Genomic DNA, 24,429 nt, shown 5'->3' with positions numbered 1-24,429 from the left:
TTTTAAATTAATGTTTCCCAATTTTATTTTATTCATTTACATATAACATACTACTTATGTACTACGTAAGTACGTATATAGAACGATTGCACAACGATAAAATCTAAATCGCTCGTCAGCGAATCAAAATTACCAGAATCGGTGTCGTGAGAAAAAAATACTACGTACCAAATACAACCAATATTGTGATAAGTAGGCGAAATAACGACTTGTGTAGTACAACAATGCTAGGGACAGCAAAAAAGATTTTGCGTCTAATTCAACCGGAATCATGAATGAATACGTCAGTATATTTTAATTAGATCGCCCATATGGCTATTATTCTCTCGTAATGTTTATTTAATATTGTAGGTAACTAGTTAATAATGTTTCTTTTTATAATTATACAGGACTAGCTGTTCCCGCGCGCTTCGCTTCGCCTTAAAAAGTTTTCCCGTGAGAATTCCGGGATAAAAAGTAGCCTATGTTCTTTCTCAGGGTCTAGACCGTATGTATACCAAATTTCATTCAAATCCGCTCAGTAGTTTTGGCGTGAAAGAGTAACAGACAGACAGACAGACAGACAGACACAGTTACTTTCGCATTTATAATATTAGTTAGGATTAGGATTGTAGGTAACTAGTTAATAATGTTTCTTTTTATAATTATACAGGATGTTGCAAAAATGGAATACTATAAGCCGAAAGGGGATGACTCAGGGGGTTAACAAATTCTTCGTTACATCACATCGACTCCGTCCGTCCGTTGTCGAGCTTCATTGGAAGGAGACCCGTGCCCCAGCAGTAGGGAAGTGATGGGTCGTGATGAATGAAAGTGATGACTCCTTAAGCCTAGCATGAAACCCCATGTAAATAAACTCTTAATCTATGACCCCTCATCGCAATACTGATCTCGGTTTTAATCTGCCGTTCTTAGATTAGATTTGATAGTATTTGTTTTGTAATTACTTACCAGTTTGTTTGAAGAATGAAATTGCCTACAAGACTTTGACTGAATGATAATTGTGTAAATTTGTTTAAGTCACGATGTGATAGGGATGTTTGCATACAAATTGTCATCTCATTGTCAAGAAGACCGGATGGCGCAGTGGTTAATGACTGGCTTTGCCGAGGGTTCCGGGTTCAATATTGCCCGAGACAGATATGTATTTGTTTAGATTACGCACCAGGGGGTCACTCTAAATGGCGTAAAACTTAAGTTTTGGAGCGCTGCTGTGCGAGCCACGACTCTATATCGTTGTATTAAACGAGTCGATTGCACGACAGCCCTCGTTCCTTAGTTTTTTGGCAGTATAGAGTAATTTTCCAGCCTCCACGTTATGTCTAACATCTAAATGGCAAGCAATAGTCTCTTTTATATCGGGATTTAAAATCTCATATTGGCAAATATTGATATTGTAAAGTGCGTAAACCTTGAAGTTAAGAAAACTATATAAAGTACCTACGTGGTTGGTAGTGTGAGAATCAGTGGTGTGCTAAATTGGTTTTTTAAACATTTAGTAAGGACACCCGATAAATTGAAACTGAAATTATCTATAAATTAAAAGTGAACGTCTCTAACAATTTTACTACGAAGACGTTCGAACACGCATTATCAAATCATTGGCCGATAAATAAATTATTTACAGGTGGTGATAAAACAAGTACAGTGTCCGACACACTCTACCTTGCACTTGCAGTCAAAAACAGTTCTTGCGGTACAGGTAATAAGAATGGTATGCTACCAACAGACGAACAGACCCCAACTGTAAGTTATATTGTATTTTAACCGGCCCCTACCGTGACGAACAATCGCAAAACCACGCGACTCCCGCCCATATTATAATGCAAATAAACACCACAGTAACTCAAGTGATAAGCATATTTTTATTATTATTACATTGCATTGCGCGCACATGGCATTCCGTTGTAGACGACTCACCAATACCGACGTACAATAAAAACTTTTTACTTAACCTCAAAATATTCAACACGTCGTTCTGTTTTGATTTCGTATTTTCGAACGCATCCTTTAACTGTCAAACTATTTAGGCGCGCTCGCGATTTGTTTTCTCTAATTCTATTACCACTAGATGCGTTTTACTGCCACGTGTTAAGCGTTTTAACTTTCGAAATCTAATACAAGATGTTAAATGGTATCCATAGAATACAATACTTTCTGTACTTCGCTATAAAGTAATTGGTGTCGGTGCGAAGTGCTAGTGTGACGGGCAGCCAAGTATTGTTTCATCATCATCCGAGAACTCCAGCCAGCATCTTTTCATATTTCCGGTGAGTTTTTGTTTTTACTTTTTTTTGAAGATATTAATGCAATGCAAGGGCAATGGAGCCAATTTTTAGGCGAAATACTTAAGTAAAAGTATTATTTTTAATAATAGATCTGTGAAAACGACAAATCGCAAAAGAAGTTTTTTGTATATATAATTTTTTTTGTCTGTCTGCATGTCTGACAAAGACGTCTTACTAAATTATAATTTCAGTGTTTTTAATGGTCATTCTTGTAAGGATATCCTAGATTATGGGCAATGACTAATTAAAATACAGTCAGTATACACAAATGCGTTAACGGTAAATGTACCTACATAGATTACGACAACAAGTTACTTAACTACAAAAACAAGGGCTAACATAAAAAAAAATATTACGGAAACGCTTTTTTGGAATGTCTACCTTTTTTGATTTCTTATAGGTACTTCTTCAATTAATAAAAGCTAGTAAAAAAAATCTTTAACCCAAAGTTAGGGTTGGGCTCTATTTTAAATGCTATATGGTATGATACTTAGATGGCTAAAGTATTGCTTAAATGATTTATCAGGTGTTTTAAAGGTGAGGAAATTTAATACTAAGGATACCTAGGTAAGGTTTAGTTAATAGATTAGGTTTACAGTCTTCAAAACAGGGTAAAAACTTATACAAAATTTTAACGAATCATATTAATACATTATTTGCCATATTATATGAAAGTACGTTCAGAGTAAAATCTCTTGACTTAATAATTGAGTAAGTACAGAAAAAATTTAAGTGTTTTTCATTTACGTAAATTGCAAAACCTGTACTAGAGGCCCTCCCCATTTGTACATAACGTTTAAACGATTTAATATCTAAGTGAGCCTATTAATTTATTAGTTTTACGCGCAGGCTTCATAAAGTATATTGTAATGATAAGATAAGCTTTATTAATTACTGCGAACATATTAATAAATCAAAAAGATACAACTTATCAGAGCCACTGAGATTCATTCAAGCAAAACCGCTACGTTTTAAATGATACTGATATACGAATATTGAGTAATATATTTCTAGAAAGAAAGATGTAGAGAATATTGCACCACAAGGCTGGCTGAGATTAAATTAAGGCGTTATCGCCGCCCGTTGAAAAAAAATTCCTAACTTCCGATTGGAAGCGTTTTTTCAAAAACTTCCAGGGCCATCCCCCTCTTCATGCTAATTCCATTTTTTAGAAGAATAGCGATTTTTTATGTTGAACGTTGAAAGCATGACAAGGGGGATGACCTTGGCAGTTTTTAGAAAAACGCTTCCAAACGGAAGTTTGGATTTTTTTCAACGGGCGGCTCTAGTTCTGCATATACTATACTATATAGCGCCTTTCCACTGGTGATACCCATGTACAGGAACTTCGATCCCAGGAACAGCCCAACGTGGCGTGGGACGCCCTTCGGCCCCACACATAAGCCGCAAAATCTGATAGCGGACATAAAAGAGTGAGCTTTGCCATTATTATGGCCATAAAAATTCTTTGATGTCCCTCACACTGCCATCTTTCTTCATTTATACTTTTTCTCCATTGTTTAAAAAGTTTTAGAGATAAATGAGTGAGACGTCAAAACGGCCGCTGCACGGGTTCGTTATCGACGTCGATAAACTCGTTTGATACGCGTTCCACATCGCCGTATCGCCAATCGCGATACAGTGACGTTTATCTACGTCGATAACCAGCCCGTATAGCTACAGCAGGCTCTCTTTTGGCATATTTTATACTTAACACTTTTAGGGAGAGCCTGACCCCTTAGCATGAATTTAATCGTGAACGTGACGTGAATAATTTCACGTCACGTTCACAATGAATTTTGTAGGGAAATTTTAGTTCTGCTACCGACCGCCAGGGGCACTGTTCATATTTTCATACAAAATTACTCGATGAACTCTACTTCACGTTCACGATGAAAATTCATGCTAAGGCGTCTGTATATCTTTCATGACTTGCAATCAGATAAATCATAGCAATTTAACTTATGTAACCATTATGAATATACGCTAATTATTGTCTACATGATAGGACTACGTATACACACTCGTAGATAAAGTTATCTGATCGAAAATGTGCTTCCTTCTCGCATATTTCGAATATTCACCCACGCACCCCTTGTAGTAAAGTCATTCATTAATCAATAGATAAAAACGAACACACACATCCTAATCCTAACTAATATTATAAATGCGAAAGTAACTATGTCTGTCTGTCTGTCTGTTACTCTTTCACGCCAAAACTACTGAACGGATTTGAATGAAATTTGGTATACACATGGTCTTGACCCTGAGAAACAACATAGGCTACTTTTTATCCCTAAATTCCCACGGGAAAACTTTTTAAGGCGAAGAACTCGCGGGAACTGCTAGTTTAAAATACTTCTTCATATCAGTAACTTAACAGAAATAATGATCGAAATATGAACCGGTTTTTTCCGGTGGTAGCGTAACGGATAACATCTTTTCCTCTCATTGAAGAGGTCGTGGGTTCAAATCCAGCCATGTATGTACTTACCAATTATTATACTACCAATGAATTCGGTACCATATACTAGGTACCTACTACAGCGATATTTGATTTAAGGAAAAATAAAACATAAATACAGTTGAAATTGAAAAGCATACTTCAGCTCACCTACTTTCGACTTAACTCTAGATTAGGTTTTTTTTATATTTCCTGATTTCAAACTGCAACTTAACAATTTCTCACCTTGTTACGTAGGTACCAGTTAGATTTTAAGCTAAAACAAAATTCTAAGAATCTCTCAACTTAACGCCTACTACACAAAACCACAATTAAAACATAAACAAAATAAATATCCTTGAATCAATTAAAATAGCTGACACTAGAAAATCGAAGTCTCATGAATGAAGTCAAATATTGACCAATCAGCGACCGTCATTTGGAAATCTAGATCATAACATCGGAAGTGCGTTGTGATTGGTCGAATTGAATCGTCACATGATAGTATGAGGTGATCGGTAGCGTGATTATGATGGCAGAGAGAAAACGCTAGTGGCATTAAGTCTACCTGTTTGTACATTATCTACATCCGCCCATTATTATACCCTGATAGTCAACCAATCATAATACACTCACGGGCAATAAAAAAGTTCCACTCACAAAATGCCGACACCAAACAACCCAATTTTTTTCATTTAAAAATTTAACCAAATATTACCGTTTTTAGTTAATAATATCCTGATGCTCTGTTAAATGTACTTCAATATTGCAGAAGGCGTCATTAAGCTAGCCTTTTCCGCTTAGGAGTAATTAACTGTTTTTTTCAGTGGAACCTTTTCATTGCCCGTGAGTGTAATATACACTGCCGGGCAATGAAAAAGTTCCACTCACAAAATGCCTACACCAAACAACCCATTTTTTTTCAATCATTTCATTTAAAAATTTAACAAAATATTACCGTTTTTAGTTAATAATATCCTGATGCTCTGTTAAATGTACTTCAATATTGCAGAAGGCGTCTTTAAGCTAGCCTTTTCCGCTTAGGAGTAATTAACTGTTTTTCTCAGTGGAACCTTTTCATTGCCCGTGAGTGTAATATATCTGTTCCTCTGGACAGATATTATTATGATTGGTTGATTGATTTTTAACGTTCGATTCTCGAAAGAGTCACTCTACACTCAAATCAACGTTGTTTTAGGGCTGATTTTTCAATGGTCAGATAAAAGTTATCTGAGGAATAAAATTGTTACTGTCACTGTCTAATACAAACATTCAGACGGGACAGCAACATAATTATTCTTTGGATAACTTTTATCTGACTATTGAAAAATCAGCCCAAACACAAACTTTTTTCTCGATTCTTAGGAACAAAACTCTAATCTGTGTTAATAAACTGTCTTTGGGCCCACTACCACTGATAAAATTCTACACAGTTAAAGATAAAATAAAATTTAAGTACTAATATTGTACAGTCGATGACACACCTATATTAATCAATAAAATTATTCCTTTGTATTTTTAGTAACAGAAATCTTTCACATTAAAAAAGTTGGTAATTACTTACATTAAAATATGAAAAGGAAAAATAAACTATAAGTAGTATTTAACAGGTATTCAGTAAGCCGGTAAATTAAATGGGTAAAATAATGTATTAGTTTGTTCAACTGTTTTATGCATTCATTAACAATTTATATTATCAATATAAGTATGTACCTATGTATGTGTAATGCTACTTATACATGCTGAATTTTTCACTAAGTAGTAACTAACGCGTTACGTCCCAATTCAGGACATAGATACTTTTTTCGACATAGATATACGTAATCATTTAAACTAAGAAGACCTGAAAAATTGTTGACCTTAAGTCTGTTTTTTAATCTCAGATACTCCACCTGTTCTTCCGACTGTTTTACTTTCTGACTGTTGATGAACCTTTCAGAATCTGACAGTTTACCTAGTGTTATAACTGATGTGAGGTGATAAGAGAAACAACCGATAACGTTTAGCTCGTGTATTCGACTGAGGTTTCGCCGCCAGAGGGACGCAGCCGCTCTGTCTTACTTATCACACTACCTACTTATAGATATAACACCTAGTAGGTATCTTAGATAAAAAAACAGACGTTTGAATTTCTTGCATAATAAAATGTAACATATAGATAGACTGTGTTGTACAATGTACATCCTTTTCTTACCTCCTTGTGTAGAGGACAATGCAAGAAACCAGTCATTTTCAGTTACGACTGATAAAGCCTGACCAACTGATCTTTGCAGTTGAATTCTATTTCCTTTCCTACCACTTATTTCGTCATAGTAAAATAATGATTCCTATGAAAAATACACTCGCGAGACATGAAATGGCCTCAATTTTTTAATATTTTTTTATGGCTTATTTTGTTTCCCACTGCTGAGAAAAGGCCTCCTTATGTTTGGTCCAACGATCGCGGTCCTTCGAAACTTCGGCCGAAACATAATAAATTAATAAAAAAAATATACACAATATTCACGTTTTATTTGGCAATATTCTAATGCGCTGTTAAAGTTTTTCAATATTGTAGACGGTGTCTTTGAGCTAGTCTTTTCCGTTTAGGAGTCAGTTGGTGCTATTATTGTCACTGGAACTTTTTCATTGCTCGTAGATGTATTAAGATAAGATAAAATATCGGACCACGAACAGGCAAACGCAGCGTGGGACGCCCTCCTGCCCGCTCGACCTTAGGCGGGTGGCGGGTAGTGGTTGGATGAGGAAGGCCGAGGACCGAGTGTTGTGGCGCTCCTTGGGTAGAGGCCTATATATGTCCAGCAGTAGATGATTATTGGCTGATTATGATGATGATGATGAAAATTTGCGATGAGAGGGACAAAGTTTACCCATCGGCATCGCTTACAAAGTAATATTTAATCAGTTCTATCCGTAATGCAACGTCAAGAGGGTCACTTTATACTAACGAAAAACTAAATTTCGAAGAGCTGCTGCGCGAGGCACGACTCACACACGGCCATCCGACCCCAAGCTAGGCAGAACCTGTGTTATGGGTGTCGGACAGCTGATATATATCTACACAAATATCTAGATAAATACATACTAATTATAAATATCAACACCCAAGATCCGACTACAAATATCTGTCTTTAAACAAATATCTGCCCCAGCCGGGAATCGAACCCGGGACCTTTGGCATAGCAGTCAGTGTCACTAACCACTTAACATTGCTCAAACTTATAAATATAATACCTGTGTAATTATTCGAAAAATCCTTACAAAAGACATTCACACTCAAATATGTTTCACTAAAAAAATGCAACTGCAAACACGCGCCACCCGACAAGCTAATAATATTTACATACAACGCCACAGAACCAATTACGGCACGAGTAGCATAATAGCCGAAGGAGCTCGTATGTACAATAAATTACCTAAAGATATAAAAGAAGAAAAAACACTAACAATTTTTAAGAAACTACTAAAATTGCACATTTTAAAGGACTTTTCGTTACTTAATAAATAAATAAAATAAGATTTATACCAGCCTATTCTGGATATATAGGTATTTTATATTAATACTACGTCAGATTTCTATTAATACTACATAAGACCATGTTAAGAAAAAAAAAAACTATTTACATACTTACATATTATTTCAAGTGTAAATTCATACATACATATAATATTATACCCTATTTATAATATGAATTTATATTTTAAATAGCACAAATTTTATATAACGCACTGTAATATTTTTCATTTGTATTCGCCATAATCGCCATCAATGTAAACACAACCTAAGCAAACATTTCAAACATTTCTTTGTTAAAATCTGTTTATGTTACTTATTTTAGGACTACCCTTCATTTATATAATGTACTTATCCATAATTACGCATGCTGTTAATATAGATTTAGTACTTAGAAAATATGTTGTTTCTCATATAAGTGAATTTGTTATTCTTTTTGAGAAATAAATGTCTTAAACCGTAACCACTAAACCATTTGGTCGTCTGTTCGTGCTCTCGTTCGTTTTTCGTCAGTATAGAGTAACCCCACAGCTCCTTACAATATACGGGCATTACACTCAGTCCGTGTATTATATGTGTCGAGGTCGAAATTTACGTCATTTGTCGCAGCCACGTCACTGCCATCCTACTGTCACCCATTGACACTTGTTAAGGCGATGTTCACATAATATTTTTTCAAACCCCCAAATCCTCCTATCCGTAAAATTATCTAGGTTTTTTTCGGTTGTGAATAATAAAAACGGATTATTTTTTCATTGATAGACAGCTACTTTTAATTTTAATTTAATCAGCTCTCAGGATCGATCGATTGATACCTATCAGACTAAACAGACGACGACCGAATGGCGTAGTGGTTAGTGACCCTGACTACTGAGTCGATGGTCCCGGGTTCGATTCCCGGCTGGGGCAGATATTTGTTTAAACACAGATATTTGTTCTCGGGTCTTGAATGTGCCCGTAAAATGGCAATTACATTGGGACTAACATAACACTCTGGCGAAAAGTGGGTGCAGCAATGCACCTCTGCCTACCCCGCAAGGGAGTACATTAGTACAAGGCGTGAGTGCGTGTGTTTTTTTTGTTGTATCAGACTAAAGAAGTGCATTAAAACAAGTCTAAAGAAGGTTACCTAGGAGTTTCTAGCCTCCGTTCTTTTCCAAAGACAAAGAGCCCTATTTCGAACGGAGAGTAGTTTGTAAAAAAATACTTGTATCAGAACAGTTTTTGGTCAGAGATCAAAAAATTTCACATGTTTTAAATATTACCTTATATCTACACAAAATCGTTTTAAATAATATTAAGTATAATAACATCATTCAGAATAAGGTGTTAATATTTATTGTATTCGAGTGAACTGAACGGTATTGGATGTAAGACAAAGTTATGCGCATAAATGAGTCATAAGATAGACAGTCTCTACACTAAACCCACTTTTAAATTGTAAGTACAGTACTTATTCTATTCTATTATCTGTGGGGTGTAAGTACCGGCACCTGGCTCTCTCGAGTGGAACCTTTGTGCATTTCCCCAAGGTCTTTAATGCCTTCCTAAGCTTGGACCTGCATATTGGTATCGATTCTGAAGGGCACATTCTAATTTTAACGCTGTCAAAAAACGCTTACATTCTCTCTAAATTTATTTGGCATTCTGAAGGCACCGTTTATCTCCAAAATTAGAGACGTCACTTTAAATTTTGAATCTGACAGCGTTAAAACTATTCAACTTAGGTTAGATGGTCGAATTGGTATTCTGAAGGTGGCATTTTTAGCGCTGTCAACGGGGTCTAAACAGGTGCCTGTTAAAATTACACTAAAATTTCTAAAAGTAAAACCGTGAAATATATGTGAAATTGTTGTTGTAGGTGCATAAATATGGATTTAACTTAGAGCTGATGTGTTGTTTAAGCATGTAAAGCTAATTGCAACGACGCTAACTTATTATTTTTTGCCAAACTACGATGTGAAAGTGACTCTGTTTTGTCATATTATTATTTCTGATCTTTGGATTGAATGACTGAAAAACGTGTTACTGACAAGGTAGGCATGAACCGGGTTGCTTAAAACCACTTAAGTTATAGTTCTAGGTCTAAAAATTAATCAACACACCTACCGATCTACTTCAGGATTACACTAGCCCTAACACCTCGGCTTTCCTCTTCCAAACGGACGGGCTCTACATACATGAGGAACACCTTAACCGTAACTCACCTACCTGTGTACCTATCTAACTCTCTACTTACCCCTTTCAACTTGTAAGAATATTTTACTCAAAGTGGTCTCTACATAGCTCAAATATTTAACTACCTATTTTGTTACAGGAAAAAACAAGTTATACCTACCTAGGTTACCTGTTATCTGAAAAATATGCCTGACTTTAAGAAACTATATAGGTACACTTACTACTATACTATTACTTTTTATGAAAGAAGAAATACATTTTATGGACGTAAAACTTTATTTGAGTGAATAACACACACAACACACACAACACACACTTTTACAATTTTTTCTGACACCAATAGGTATACACAATTGCTTGATTTCATTTCTGTATCTTATTTCCATTATCCTTCTAGTTAGTAGGTAGGTAACTAGGTGGTCTGATGGTCGTTTTAGTATTGTTGTCCCGGAGAGGAATTAATATCTTGTATCCAGCGTTTCATGTTTAGTTTATGGGTGTGGTTGATTTTTCATTTTCTTTGTTGTTGTCACTGAAAAATAAAGTAAGTATAGGTAAGTTGTATGGATAGTTGACAGAATAAGCTTATCCTTATAGGTACCTATTTACACAAAACTTTAAATATTAGAAACGAAAACGCTAGAGCAGAAACATAAGTAACCAGATAGTTAATAACCAGATGCCCTGGGCATCTGGTTATTGATAAAAATATTTCCTTAGATTTTACGTATAGGTAACTTCCTAAAATAAGTCCTATCGTAAACTTGCACATAAGCACCTTATCGATTTTACAATTGCATATTGCAAACACAAACATAATATTTATAATAGATGTTTGTTTTGTATTGTAAAGACTTAACAAAAATACTTTAAAAAAATAGCGGCAAACTTTTCGGCGGAAAATTCAATATGGCGGTGTGGGGCCGCGCCGGCGGCGGCGCGCCTCTCTTGCAGCCCAGCGCGCATGCGCCAATGCGCCATAGAGATGTACCTAGTGCAATGTTACTTGCTTCCGAACTATGCTTGAATGAAAAAATAATCGATGCTGGATCGATTCCTTTACTTTTATTATAATCATATGCGTTTTTGGTAAATATAAATAAGTACTGATAAGGTATTTGTGCTTTTGTAAGTATTCGATACTTTTCAAATTCTTATACTTATGAATATCATCCCTTACACAGTTATCTACTTAAGTATATGTATAACGTAACATCATCATCAACTATTAAACATTTAAGTAAGTAAGTACTTACATTAAATATCGTGGATAACACATAGATGTAGAACTTAGTACCTACATACTTTACTGAAAAACATTTGTTTAAAATATTCTAGTGCAATAATCGATTATATTCGATTATTCTTACAATTTTATCAACTTACCCCATCCCTACTCTATTATATTTTTTTAAATCACACCATAGAACACTATAGAAGCATTTTCTAGCCAGAGTTACCAGTTGCAATAATGAATAATGAATTATGAATATGTTACATAAATATTTGAAATTATCACGAAAACCAATATAATTGCAGGGTATTTAATCCTTTTAATTATTTTCAAGTACTATTTAGGATAATTAAATTTATTTGGAGTGCTTTAAGGTTAAAAAAGTTAATCGATATTTTAGATTGTAATATCCTTAAGTACATGGCCACACTCATTTTAAAGACGTCAAATGAGCCTTCTAAATGTAGTTCGCCGTTAAAATCGTTGCCTTCAGAATAGCAAAAATTAGCGCTGTCAGTTAAATTTAGAGATTTTAGCTCATTTTAAAATTAGGAAGTGCGCCCTTCAGAATCGGTACCATTATCTAGATATTATGCTAAATCTATAATGGGCCGATTTCATGTAGTTGTTTTCTGGACGCTTCCGTTCTTCGGACGGCATGTTATAAGCCGTGGTTCCCGGTTACTGTTTCGGCAGCAGTCGTTAAGCCTAGTATATATCTAAAATATCTGACAGTCGGGTTGCCCACTTACCCGACAACTCTCTCAACACAAGCTTGCTTGTGTTGGGGTCCACCAACCCGCATTGGACCAGCGTGGTGGTGGTGGACTAGGCGTAACTTAATTGGAAGGAGACCCGTGCCCCAGCAGTGGGGACGTGATGGGTTGTGATAATGATGAAGTGAGATTACCGGTTGGGCAAAACGAGTGATCAGTTACGACCACTGAAGCTTTCTCGATTAGGGATGCTTTTCTCACTATAATTATCTGTACAGATTGAAATAATGAATCTGCCCATAAACCACAATCGTAAGAGATCGGTTCTTTTGATTATCCGACACACGTCAATAATATCTAATGAATTTAATGTATAGCCGCAATTACGTATGGGAATACCGTCGTTCAATCATTAAAAGAGATTAAATCTGAACGAAGCTATTAAATGTACTTTAATAGGTACCCGGCAACCGCAGGGCATTGTAAGTACCTACATACAATTAAAATGTTTAAGATCACTTAACTGCAGTGGCGGTCTACGTGCTTGGTTGCTAGACGAAGGAAAAAACTCCCGGTTTTGGGGAGATTTTCCCGAGATTTTTTGGGCAAAAAGAAACAATTTATTTGAAGTTGTAGTTTATCAATTTGTGTACGCTATATTATATTCCAGATCGGGCCACAAAGTTAGGTTAACGAAGTATTGGTTACTTCGCTAACCTAACTTTGTGGTGTATTTAAACTATGGTTAGGTACTGTGATGGCGACTTAAACGATTATTATTAACCTTAAATACACTTTACCATTAATAATATTATAAGAAATACATTTCTTTAAGCACAAGCTTGCTTGTGTTGGGGTCCACCAACCCGCACTAGGCCAGCGTGGTGGACTAGGCCTAAACCCTTCCTTCATTGGAGACCCGTGTCCCAGCAGTGGGGACGTGATGGGTCGTGATGCTGATGATGATGACATTTATTTAATGTTATATTTTCTAGAATATTAAAGAAGTAATTATTACGACGTAATATAATTTAAATTGCCTTTTAATTTTATTAATAAACGCAATCTCATCTATAATCTTAATTAAACTAAAAGATCTATATCTTGATAACACAATCCATTAAACGTAGTACTACTAAGCACTTATCAATACATTATATCAACTCAATTAATTTAAATAACAGTACATATTTTTTCAGATAACAATCTCTATAAATTGTCTTTGATGTGTCTGGCAATGAGGTTTATTACACAGTGCTGCTAGTAAGATTTATTGGCTTCTTTTGTCTATACCAAGATAACTGAGACCTGGCTAAGTGGGAAACCTTTAGATATGGAACTCATTCTGAGGAGCCAATACCGGCACTTTAGCACTGAAGTACCTCTTTTAGTGGGATTGTAAACCTCTATAACTTTGATTAAGTCTTTCGATTTAATGGTACATTACTGTACAAGTGGAATACCTTTAATCGTAAGTGGGACAAAATCACTTAAAATCCCACTTATCCAGAATTAACTGTTACTGGTACCATAATTTTTTATAAACCATTTATTTCATAATAATTTTATATGTAAGTACCTATAGTTTTGCATTTTTAATTTAACATTCTATATTATCATATAGTATATTATGATTAAATAAAAATAGTTCAACAGTTATAACTGTACCTAGCTATATACAATACAATACATTTTATTAAAATAAAATGATTCATTAATCTAATAATCCGCCCCGGGTCGTTTCTGGCTCAAAGGTACCCTATATTAAGGTATACTATTTTATATTTTTTTCTTATATTAATATAAAAAATCGGGTAAAACCTCCCTCTAAGCTGGAAACACAGGCTGATGCAACAGACAGCATGGCGACAGTAGAATGAATCGCGTGATCACGGCCTCCGCTCGTTAGTCACCAACATGTGGACCGGTAAGGCTCCTGTTAGACTGGAGCAAATAGTACTATTTAACAATGGACTGGAGCGAGCCTTGAAACAAGCCAAGTACCTACTTATACATTCAAGAGAAACGAAAAATATCCAGTGAGAAAAGCACCAAGTTACTCCTAAACGGAAAAGGCTAGGTTAATGACGCCGTCTGCAATATTGAAGTACATTTAACAGCGCATCCGAGTATTACCAACTGAAAACCTAAACATTTGATCAAATCCTAAATTAAATGTACGTTCTAATAGTTAGTCACTGACTAGTGGAATGTTAGGCTTCGGGTAGACTGAAGCGAGCCTTGGAATAAGAAAAGTATTATACACTCAAGAGAAACGAAAAAAATCCAGTGAGAAAAGGACCAAGTTACTCTTTTTAAACGGAAAAGGCTAGCTTACTGCTGCAATATTGAAGTACATTAAAATTTAGCAGTGCGTCAGAATATATTACTTTAGTCGTTAACCCCATCGGTTATCGGTTCTTCGACAGATGTGACCAGCCCACTGCCACTAACTACTAACTGGGTGAACTATGTGACTTTAGTTTTCTCCTTTTTACATAGCTCGCTAAGTGACTAACAGTTTGTGGATCAGTCACACTGTGTGTCAGCGTTTCAGCCCCGTAGGTCATCCCGTAGGACACTAGGTTATTAAATGATCTAACTTTATTCGAAGGCAGTTCAAACCGCCTGTATATACAATATGCAAATCTGCACTCCTCCTTACATCCTCACAATTATAGTAGCCTATTGAGGGCTTGGCTTGCAATTGGACATGTTACATTGTTGCTACAAAAGTTTATTCACGGTTATTGAATGAATGGACAAATTGGAGACTTGTGGAGGACCAATTAGCAGGAAATACCTCCACGGGTTGCAGATTATAAGTCCAAGACCGGACGGTGCAGTGGAGATAAGTGTCGAATGTAGAGGTTTCGAATCCCGGTCCATCTTTTCAACTTGGGATGACCGAAAAACGGCAGTAGCTTGTCTTATCCTACTTTGGGCAGATTTTACAATGGTTAGACCAAAGTTATCTGGTTTATAAAAATATTCTGATGCTGTCGCGTCAGAATGCTTGTATAACGCAGTGACGGCAACAATTTTATTCCTCAGATAACATTTATCTGACTGTAAAAAAATTCGCCAAAAATAAGTTAATAAGCGAAAGTTAGTGAGTGTGTAAAAAGTTCATAAGTCATCTAAAGTATAACCCCTCTTATTTTGTCGGCGATCGAAAACATAACAAACAATGCCCTGTACTAATTGGTACTGAAATAATAGTGATCAAAGGAAACGCCTTTATTAGTCGCTAATAAGATTTATTATCATTATTACTAGCTGTTGCTGCGAGCTTCGCTTCGCCTTAAAAAGTTTTCCCGTTGGAATTCCGGGATAAAAAGTAGCCTATGTTCTTTCTCAAGGTCTAGACCATATGTATACCTAATTTCATTCAAATCCGTTCAGTAGTTTTTCCGTGAAAGAGTAACAGACAGACAGACACAGTTACTTTCGCGTTTATAATATTAGTTAGGATGACAAAGGACTTGCTATAACGAGCAGCAACAGCCAGTAATTAGTGTCTCTGTTTATTTCGTCAGTATTGTGTAATCTGTAATTATATTTGATGTTATTTATAGCAAGGTACTGAAATAATAATTGTAAATTGGGAGAAAGGCCGAGGACTGAGTGTTGTGGCGATCCTTGGGAGAGGCCTATGTACAACAGTGGGCGATTACAGGCTGATGATGATGATGATGACTGATGATGGACGATACAAAATTTTGGCAAATCTTTGCTCAGTAAGTACTTAGAAAAAAATCATTACAAGCTACATTGTAGTTGATAAATTGTTTAAAAAAAAACATAGATAAGTACTTACTTACTTACATGCACCAATTTAAGTATATTGTAATACAAGGATAATCAACGTAACTACATACATCTTGATCAAATTATTTCCGAAGACTTTTTAGAGAGAACTTTTTCCTTATCATTTAGAATGACGTGTTAAAAAAGGAAGCTTTTAAAATCACGACAACGATCAAGGTTAAGAGCCGTATTCATAGCTCATACCTTAATTACATAATTTATTTATTGTTCATTATAATTTATTGTGAGTACAATTTTACAATGCCTCTGTTATCTGACTATACGTGTAAAAATGCTGGTTTTATTGAAAGTTCGTTTTTACTGTCGGAAACATTACTGTCGGTAGTTATGTCTGGTTACATAATATTAACGTAGGTACTTAGATATTGCACAGACACATTTTCAAACTTATTTTCTACTTTTAACGCTTATGGTGAGAAAAAGGGAGTGTTATGAATTAGACGTAGATATGCAAAATACTTCTGTACTATCACAAAAAACTTTAAACGCTGTTTAAGCGTTTAAAACAAAATTTGACAGATATTGTAGGTGATTGACAGCGCAAAACATCAGTTAAATACTGTCTAAGTTTTCGTGGTAAGGCCCTTCGTGTTTATCTCATTCTCATGTATGCAACAATTTAAACTGTTCATTTTGTTTTATATTCAAAGGAAATAAAAAGGTGTGGCAACCAGTTTCTGGCAGTATTTCATATAGGTAATGTCTCTTGCACATTGCAGATTTTCATTTATCAGTTTAATCAGCAGTCATAATCATATTGATATATTTGGGTCATCACTACCTGGGTTCCGTTATGAATGAACACTTGTTAAGTACATAATTAAACTACTTACAATATATAGGTACATACCTAATTACGTTGTTTGTATGCCAATATGTACTGGCTTAGAATTAGAACTAACCTAATTAATGATTTAGTTTAACTAGTTACCTCATAGATTTAAAATTAAGTTTAAAATATAATTACTAACCTAAACAAATGTTTGTGTAGCAAACTACTCTAGCATGTTTTTGTTACATAGTTTTGGACTGTTATTTACATTAAGATCCACAAGCATGAATTTATAAGAATGTGTTAATAACAATCTGTTTTTGTAACTTACAAATAAATAAAAAATAAATAAAGATGTCAAGTTCAGTAAAAGCAAAGACTATGAATACGGTAACTTTCATTAGTTGTCCTTGAATCGAGGCACACACACCTGTTTCCAATGACTTTTTTCTCATTTTAGAGATCCGTAACAAAATATGCAAAGTAAAATACGTTTTTTTTCAATTTTCGAAACCTCAGCCGATATCGATAGAAGTAGAGATCTACAAAATTTCTTGTAAGGTAGACAATTAAATTAATAGCTATAGTTACTTAATTAATTTTATTGTGAAAATGATTACTTCGCTACTTTTCAAATAACACTTGACTTAAATACCTACTTACCTTTTTATTTTTATGTCATACACACAGATACTTAGACACGTTAAACTAATAACATCCCACTTTTTCCGTCCTTTTAAAACAATCAGAACCGAACCAAAATAAGTAACGTTACTATACTTACATACTTAGTATTGACTTAACATAATTATACCTCGTGTGGTCGTCTTTTTGCGCTTTTTTTTCGCGTCAAAAACCCCTCTTGTGAGTCAGTCAATGTCAGGGTGCTTTCTTGAGACCTTAGGGCCTTGTCACACTAGCGAATTGCGAGCGTTTTCGATAAGTTCACGCAACGAAACGTTACGGAGACGTAACCAGAATGTTACATAATTAAATAATAGTTTAAATAAATAATAATTATTATTTATTTAATTAAATTAAATAATAGGAGAGTAGTTTGTAAAAATTGACGTTCATCAAAAAATTTAATATTTATACGAAGAATAAACACATTTTACTTTGACTTTAATTAATTTAACTTACCGTAAAAGCCAATAGCGTAAAATAATTGTAAAACTAACTCTTACGATCTACGTATTGAAGTGTCGAGTAAAATAAGTTTAAAGAGTTACGTTTAGCGATAGGGCAAAACACCCAGTAACTGACCACCTTAAGGGAGTTGTTCCAGTAATTTGTCTGTAGCGGGCTCAATTCTTATCGCTTATTAAATCCGATTTTTGTTTTAAAAACTAGAATAACAGAGCTACATTTCTAAGTAAATAGCAAACATGTAGAAGTTACTAATTTTTTTATATATTTTTGCAAACAAAAAGTAGTGATTTTCCCAGTAACTGACCACTAAAATCTAGTTACTGACCACACTCGATGCCAGTAACTGACCACCAATTTAAAAATGGAATTATCATTAAATCTTATCATTATTTATTTATTTGATTACTTCATGTAATAGTACCGATCCTCTGGTCTCTTTTAATGTGTGACACATCACTTTTGCTCAAGGTTTCTTAACTGAAAAGTGCATTAAATTAATTCATCAGCTTAATGCATAATTGTAATGATATTATATCCTAATAATCAACCATTTATTAATTAAAAACACAAGTTTATGCATTTTTGTTAAATACTAAAAACAAAGAAGTAAACATACATGCACATAGTGAGCACGCATTTTAAATTTACAGCTTTCAGGGAGATTAAGAGGCCCCAATGTAGTACCTTCAGATAAGTCATAGAAAGGGTGATTTTGTTTGTCCGGAACAAGCCAGGATCAGTGGGACAGGCCCATGAAGCATTCTTGGTGCCAAAAACGAGCATTTTCTTAAATATAAAGTAGCGAATCCAAGCGCTAAAGCGGGTCTTTTCCATATTCCGGATCAACTGATGAGGAGGAGGAATCGTGGCGGATTGTATTGTCGACCTGGGAAAATATAAATTCCCCGCCGGAAAGGTGTAGGCCCTTTCCCCGCCGGTCCTTTCAGGGATGTAGGACCAGAGACAGATGGTTTTCATTATTGCTGAAACCCCACCCAGAGACTTTCAGTGCGGCTAAAAGAGTCATTGAGGCTAGCCATTGTAATTATGACTGAATCAGATATTGGGGGTTAGTTTTTCAGGATACAAAGATGGATGCCTTGACGAACGGGATTTCAATGAGTTTGTTGACTATTCAACTGGAATATTTATGATGCTGTTGAAACGTGCTTTCGTAGGTAAGTATTTTGCCAAAGACATGAGTAGTCATATCTGCAAGGGGGACAGGGAATCTTTGCCTCGTTGAAGAGGCGTCACTGAAGCAGAACATCGCTGTACTTTCTGCATTTTCCGCTGCTGGTCTAATGTGTCCGCCAATGATGCTATAACGTTGCCAGTGGATTCCGGATAGTTGTGGTATCGGTTCCAAATGGCTGGGGTGTTGGTCGTGGTAACAACTTATAGAAGAATGCCCCATTTCTTGTGTGCCAACTTTACCGTTCTGTTTGAAATCCGTTGGCCGTTCATAATGCCATTGAAGGGCGTGTTGGTGCACCAGCTGAGGGTGCTAGCATTGTAGTGATGCTTTCTTTTTCCTATATTGCTGAAGTGGCTCTGCCTTGTCTTTGGACAAATGTGTCGGCGCGTTTCGTCGGTAACGTATATTCGGGTTGGGTCATTAATAGCGTCATTGAGGTCTTGTTCGCCAAGTGCTTTTGTGCTTTGGGGAACCAATTTCATCTGGTTCACAAGCACTGGCATTGGTTAGGTACGCCTTCAGCTGTGCTGAAGATAGCATTTGAGTATCTTTTCATAGAGTGAGATGGTGAAAGCCATTTGTCTCCTGGTCTTGCATTCTTGAAGGGGCTGCTCCAAGGATTATCTCTAAGGAAAAATGGTGACACCTGTCTTTATCCTGGAGAATCCACATTATCCTAGGCTGATAGTATGCTCCACTAGCGTTTTTATCTTCCTCATCAGCTAATACCGATTCTGCAACAAACTTGGACTATGTGTTTGAATTCCCTATATTTTAAAAGGTGCTTGCATGTCACCCTGAATTGTTTTGGAATGTCTTGTTGATCCTAGTTTGTCTCAGACAAGTGGAATTGCCTTTTCTATACTTTTTTTGCTATCTTGGCGCTTCTTCATCTCGCTGAAAGCTGTAAAAATATGTCATATATAATAATACCAGTAACTGACCACCAATTATCCAATAACTGACCACCTATGTCAGTAAATGGAAGGAGTAAAGATAGAATGCTCATATTTTGACACAAGAAAATGGCACATATGAGCTATAATATTACGTACTTATTTTGCCTAAATTCAGCTTCAAGCAAAAATCCCAGTAACCGACATAGGTGGTCAGTTATTGGAAAATAGCTGTTTTGTCGTCCAGTAACTGTCAACCCCATTAAATTCAATCAAACGGGAAATAACAAGCTGAATCTTATCAAAAACGTAATCTTTATAATTAAATCTATATGGTATAATTTTTTCTTTTATTGATTTCAATATTTTTCACGGTAAAATTTACGATCAAAAAATTCACTTACCTTAACAAATACGTTAGTCACAACTGCAATTTACTCGGTTCGCGCGCCAACTGAACTTTTTCGATCGCTCACTATCCATCTGTTGGCGGCTGGCAAAATCTTTTGTATCAGTAATGCTCTCAATGAACCACAAAATAGACTGGATGCTCACTAGATGGCCCTGCTTGGCTACATTTCTTATTTTTTGGAGTTGAAGAGGAAGGTGGTCAGTTACTGGCACATGGTCAGTTACTGGGTGTTTTGCCCTACCACACTACTAAAAAAAAATGCTGATGCGCCACGCAACCACAACGTCTTCTCTACAGAAGCAACCTAAATGCCTTACACGGCCAGTTCAGCCGCGCGCTGGCTCTCGAGGCATTTTTTTAAACTTTTGTCACGTCTTGCGCCCCGTGCTAGCCCTGCAGTTCGCGACGCATTCGCTCCGCGTCCGCTTCGTTCCGGATCCGCTCACGATTCGCTAGTGTGATAAGGCTCTTACGCAACGTGCACCGTCACTCGCGTAATTATTTAATTGAGCTGGCAACACTGACGTAAACGGGCACGTTTTTTTCCGCTGGCAACGTCTTCCAAGAATCAAACTGCTGGTAAGTTTGCGATATTTTTTAACCTTTGAAAAAAATATTTATACTTATCTATCTACACTCACAGGCAAAGAAACATTTCCAATTTAAAATGCAGACTCTACACCAAATGGCATAATTTTTTTAAACATTGAATACGATATTTGAACAAAATCTTTACGTTTTTAGATTGCAGAAGGCGCCATTAAGTTAGTTTTATCCGTTTCAGTGTTATTTGATGAATTTCTGAATGGAACTTTTTCATTGCCCGTGAGTGTAGTACCTAATTATAATTTTATAATTCTATGATTTAAATTCTTGTGTCATAGTCACGGTTAGGGCTAAACTTCTGAAAAACTTATTGCCGGATTCATATTCTGTTTTATCTGATTCCGTTTTAACTACTTCAGTTCACCTACTGGGAATGCAGTAACCTACGTGACTAAATGCATGGGCGCATTTTTCTCACCATTTATGCTTGCATGCATGTGCTTACGAATCTCTGTCCCCAACCAAATTTGAGCTAGAATCGGACTATCCACAACTTTGCGCCATAAGTGCCAACAACAACAATGTTTAATGGGAATATCAATTTAATTATTTGCTACTTATATCTTACAGTTAATTAAGACCTAACTACTTAATTCGGCTAGAAGTGCTCATTTGACATAGTTTTAGATGATAAAAAACTAAGTTATATCTTTAAGAGGCATCATCACTACCATCACGTCCCCACTGCTGGGGCACGGGTCTCCTTCCAGTGAAGGAAGGGTTTAGGCCTAGTCCACCACGCTGGCCTAGTCGGGTTGGTGGACCCCAACACAAGCAAGCTTGTGCTGAGAGAGTTGTCGGGTACGAGAACAACCTTTAAGTGTATATATTTGCCGCCTACTCCGATGCTACGAAACAAATTGACCGATTTAGTTCATGTATCTAAAAATAGCACGAAACTTTTTAGTCCACCAACCACAGCCTCCTTCAGTAAAAAGAAAAACCAATAATTTAAATAGAAAAAAAAACTCTTTGATACAACCCGAACAGCTGATGAAGCTATAAATTAAAATAAAAAGTACTACAATACACTTCTATCTTCCCATCATGACTTACAAATCTTATTGACCGATAATTATCAAAATTGACTTATTAATCTCAAATCTCCATTAAACATTCCATCGAAAATCGACCCTCTATCTAACTATTTACAGTTTACAATAGCTTGAAACAGCGAGCACATAAATTACATCATTTTCAGATGGCAACACCGATTTTATTATTTAATGACAGTTCTCAACGATCGCGATGATTTAAGATCTTTTTAAAGCGAAAAAAGCGGATAAAAAATACGCTTCACGCCACACCTGTACGCCTCATTTTATTTTAATCCAGCGGTTCTCAAAGTGTAAGTCGACTTTTGGGCACTGCTATACATGGCTGGGTTTATAGTATGTAGGTACTTTTTGAATTATAGTTTTTTTGAGTTACCTTCAGTGATCATAACCTAGGTAAAGAGTGACCGATTTCAATCTAAAGCTTCGTGATACCATCAGATAACCTTTGAGATTTTGGGTGAACCGGATAGATATTTTAGCATTGGTTATTGGCCTAATGCGTTTATGATTTTATTATTATGAAGAGAGAACGATTCGTTTTTAGATCATTGAAGCAGATTGAAGATGGAAATATTGCGTTTTTATTTATTTTAGTCGGTAAGTAATTCATTAATATCCACTTAACTTACTAAAATAAGTAAAGCCAATATACCGATTTATGTAGGGTAAGTAGTATAAGTTTTTCATACATTTTACCTAAGTAGAAGGTAATTTATGAATAAGTATGGAACAGCAGTTTTTAGGCGAATCCAGAGTTGCTCCTATAGTTATATTTGTTCTATACGTCAGGAACGTAATAACTAGACTTCACTAACAAAACAAAAATATCCCAATGATTCAAATCACCGGATATTTTTCGTCCCATCGGCCCAGATTTATCAGACGCGCATATTAGGTGTTTGCCGCATCGCAATCGTACGATAAAAAATTCCCTTCTTCAACTACAGGAAGATTACTCTAGCTATACAAAAAACCATACAACGAAAGATGTCGTTGAATCTGTAAGTTTAATGCAACGATATAGAGCGGTGGTAGTTCAGTCCGGTAAGTGCCCACTTCTCCCAGAGATGTGGGTTCGTATCATGGCTTCTTACGGTGAAGCAAAACATCGTGAGGAAACCGGCATTATCTAGATTCAGCACATCTAGATCAACCCGCAGTGGACCAGCGTGGTGGGAAATGGTGCAAGCTTCGGAAGGCAGTTTAGACCTTGGGGATATAATAATATTATACACAAAGGTTCCATTCTACAGAGACAGGTTCCGGTACTTACACCCTCACAGAGAATAGAATAGTTATGCTCCGAAACAGTTTTTCGTGAGCTAAAGTGACCCTCAAGGTTCTCGGTCAATTTCAAAACCGGTAGTCGCATTTGACATGCGACAAACAACTTAGATCAGGTTTATGAGTAAACACGCCGCGCCTCTCTACTACGCATCTCTCCAATCAAGCGATGACGCATGGTGACATTTGTGACGTCACAGTGTGGCCAGCTTGATCCTGCAGCTGTTTTTGGTGACTTTCTATAACACTCACGGCCAATGAAAAAGTTTCACTTACAAAATGTCGACACCATAATAATATTTATAAGTCCAATTTTTAAAAATCTTTCATTTAATTTTTTATAAAATATTTAGGCATGTTCTTGTAAAAGTGATATTCTGATGTTCTGATTTGAAGCCACAGCCTCGAGAGTACGAGATCTAATTCGTTATTCCGTTAAGCAACCATTCATTTTGTTCACTTGTTTTCATTTAAATGTCGAACCCTTTTCTTCTCAGAAATATAGTGCCCGTGACATTGTATTTATCGGGTGAATAGAATGGTATGTACTAGTATGTAGAATGTGACGACAGCAAAATTTTTTTATTGAACTTCCGTATTGTGTAATTTGCATCCTGAAAACGTTTTTTATTTAGACAACAGGTATTTCCAATTTCAGTAACGTTTTTTATGTGGGAGTTGTGACACGTAACAAATATATTGGGTCTTTTTTTATCTTTTATACATAAATACGTTCAGTGATGTTGAGAAATGAGGAAGTGGGAGCCTTTGCACGTGAAAGTTTTTGGGTAGCCGGTTTGATTAGACTATAGGTAATTACAAGCTAAATTAAATTAGGTAGGTACTG

The 24,429-nt window shown here is 35.8% G+C and overlaps 1 protein-coding gene across 1 annotated transcript in view; it reads left to right on the top strand.

Annotated features, from left to right (window-relative positions):
* Window positions 1-1,887: 1,887 nt before the first annotated feature.
* The window catches only part of LOC125488481 (neural/ectodermal development factor IMP-L2-like), a 55,776-nt gene continuing 33,234 nt past the window's right edge, over window positions 1,888-24,429 (top strand). The window contains exon 1 of the mRNA XM_048632257.1: window positions 1,888-2,270. The gene's annotated coding sequence lies outside the window, so the exon portion shown is untranslated. The remainder of the gene's footprint in view (window positions 2,271-24,429) is intronic.

This window comes from Plutella xylostella, chromosome 31, assembly GCF_932276165.1.
Source record: "Plutella xylostella chromosome 31, ilPluXylo3.1, whole genome shotgun sequence".
Taxonomy (NCBI): domain Eukaryota; kingdom Metazoa; phylum Arthropoda; class Insecta; order Lepidoptera; family Plutellidae; genus Plutella; species Plutella xylostella.
This window is presented reverse-complemented; position numbering and strand designations above follow the sequence as displayed.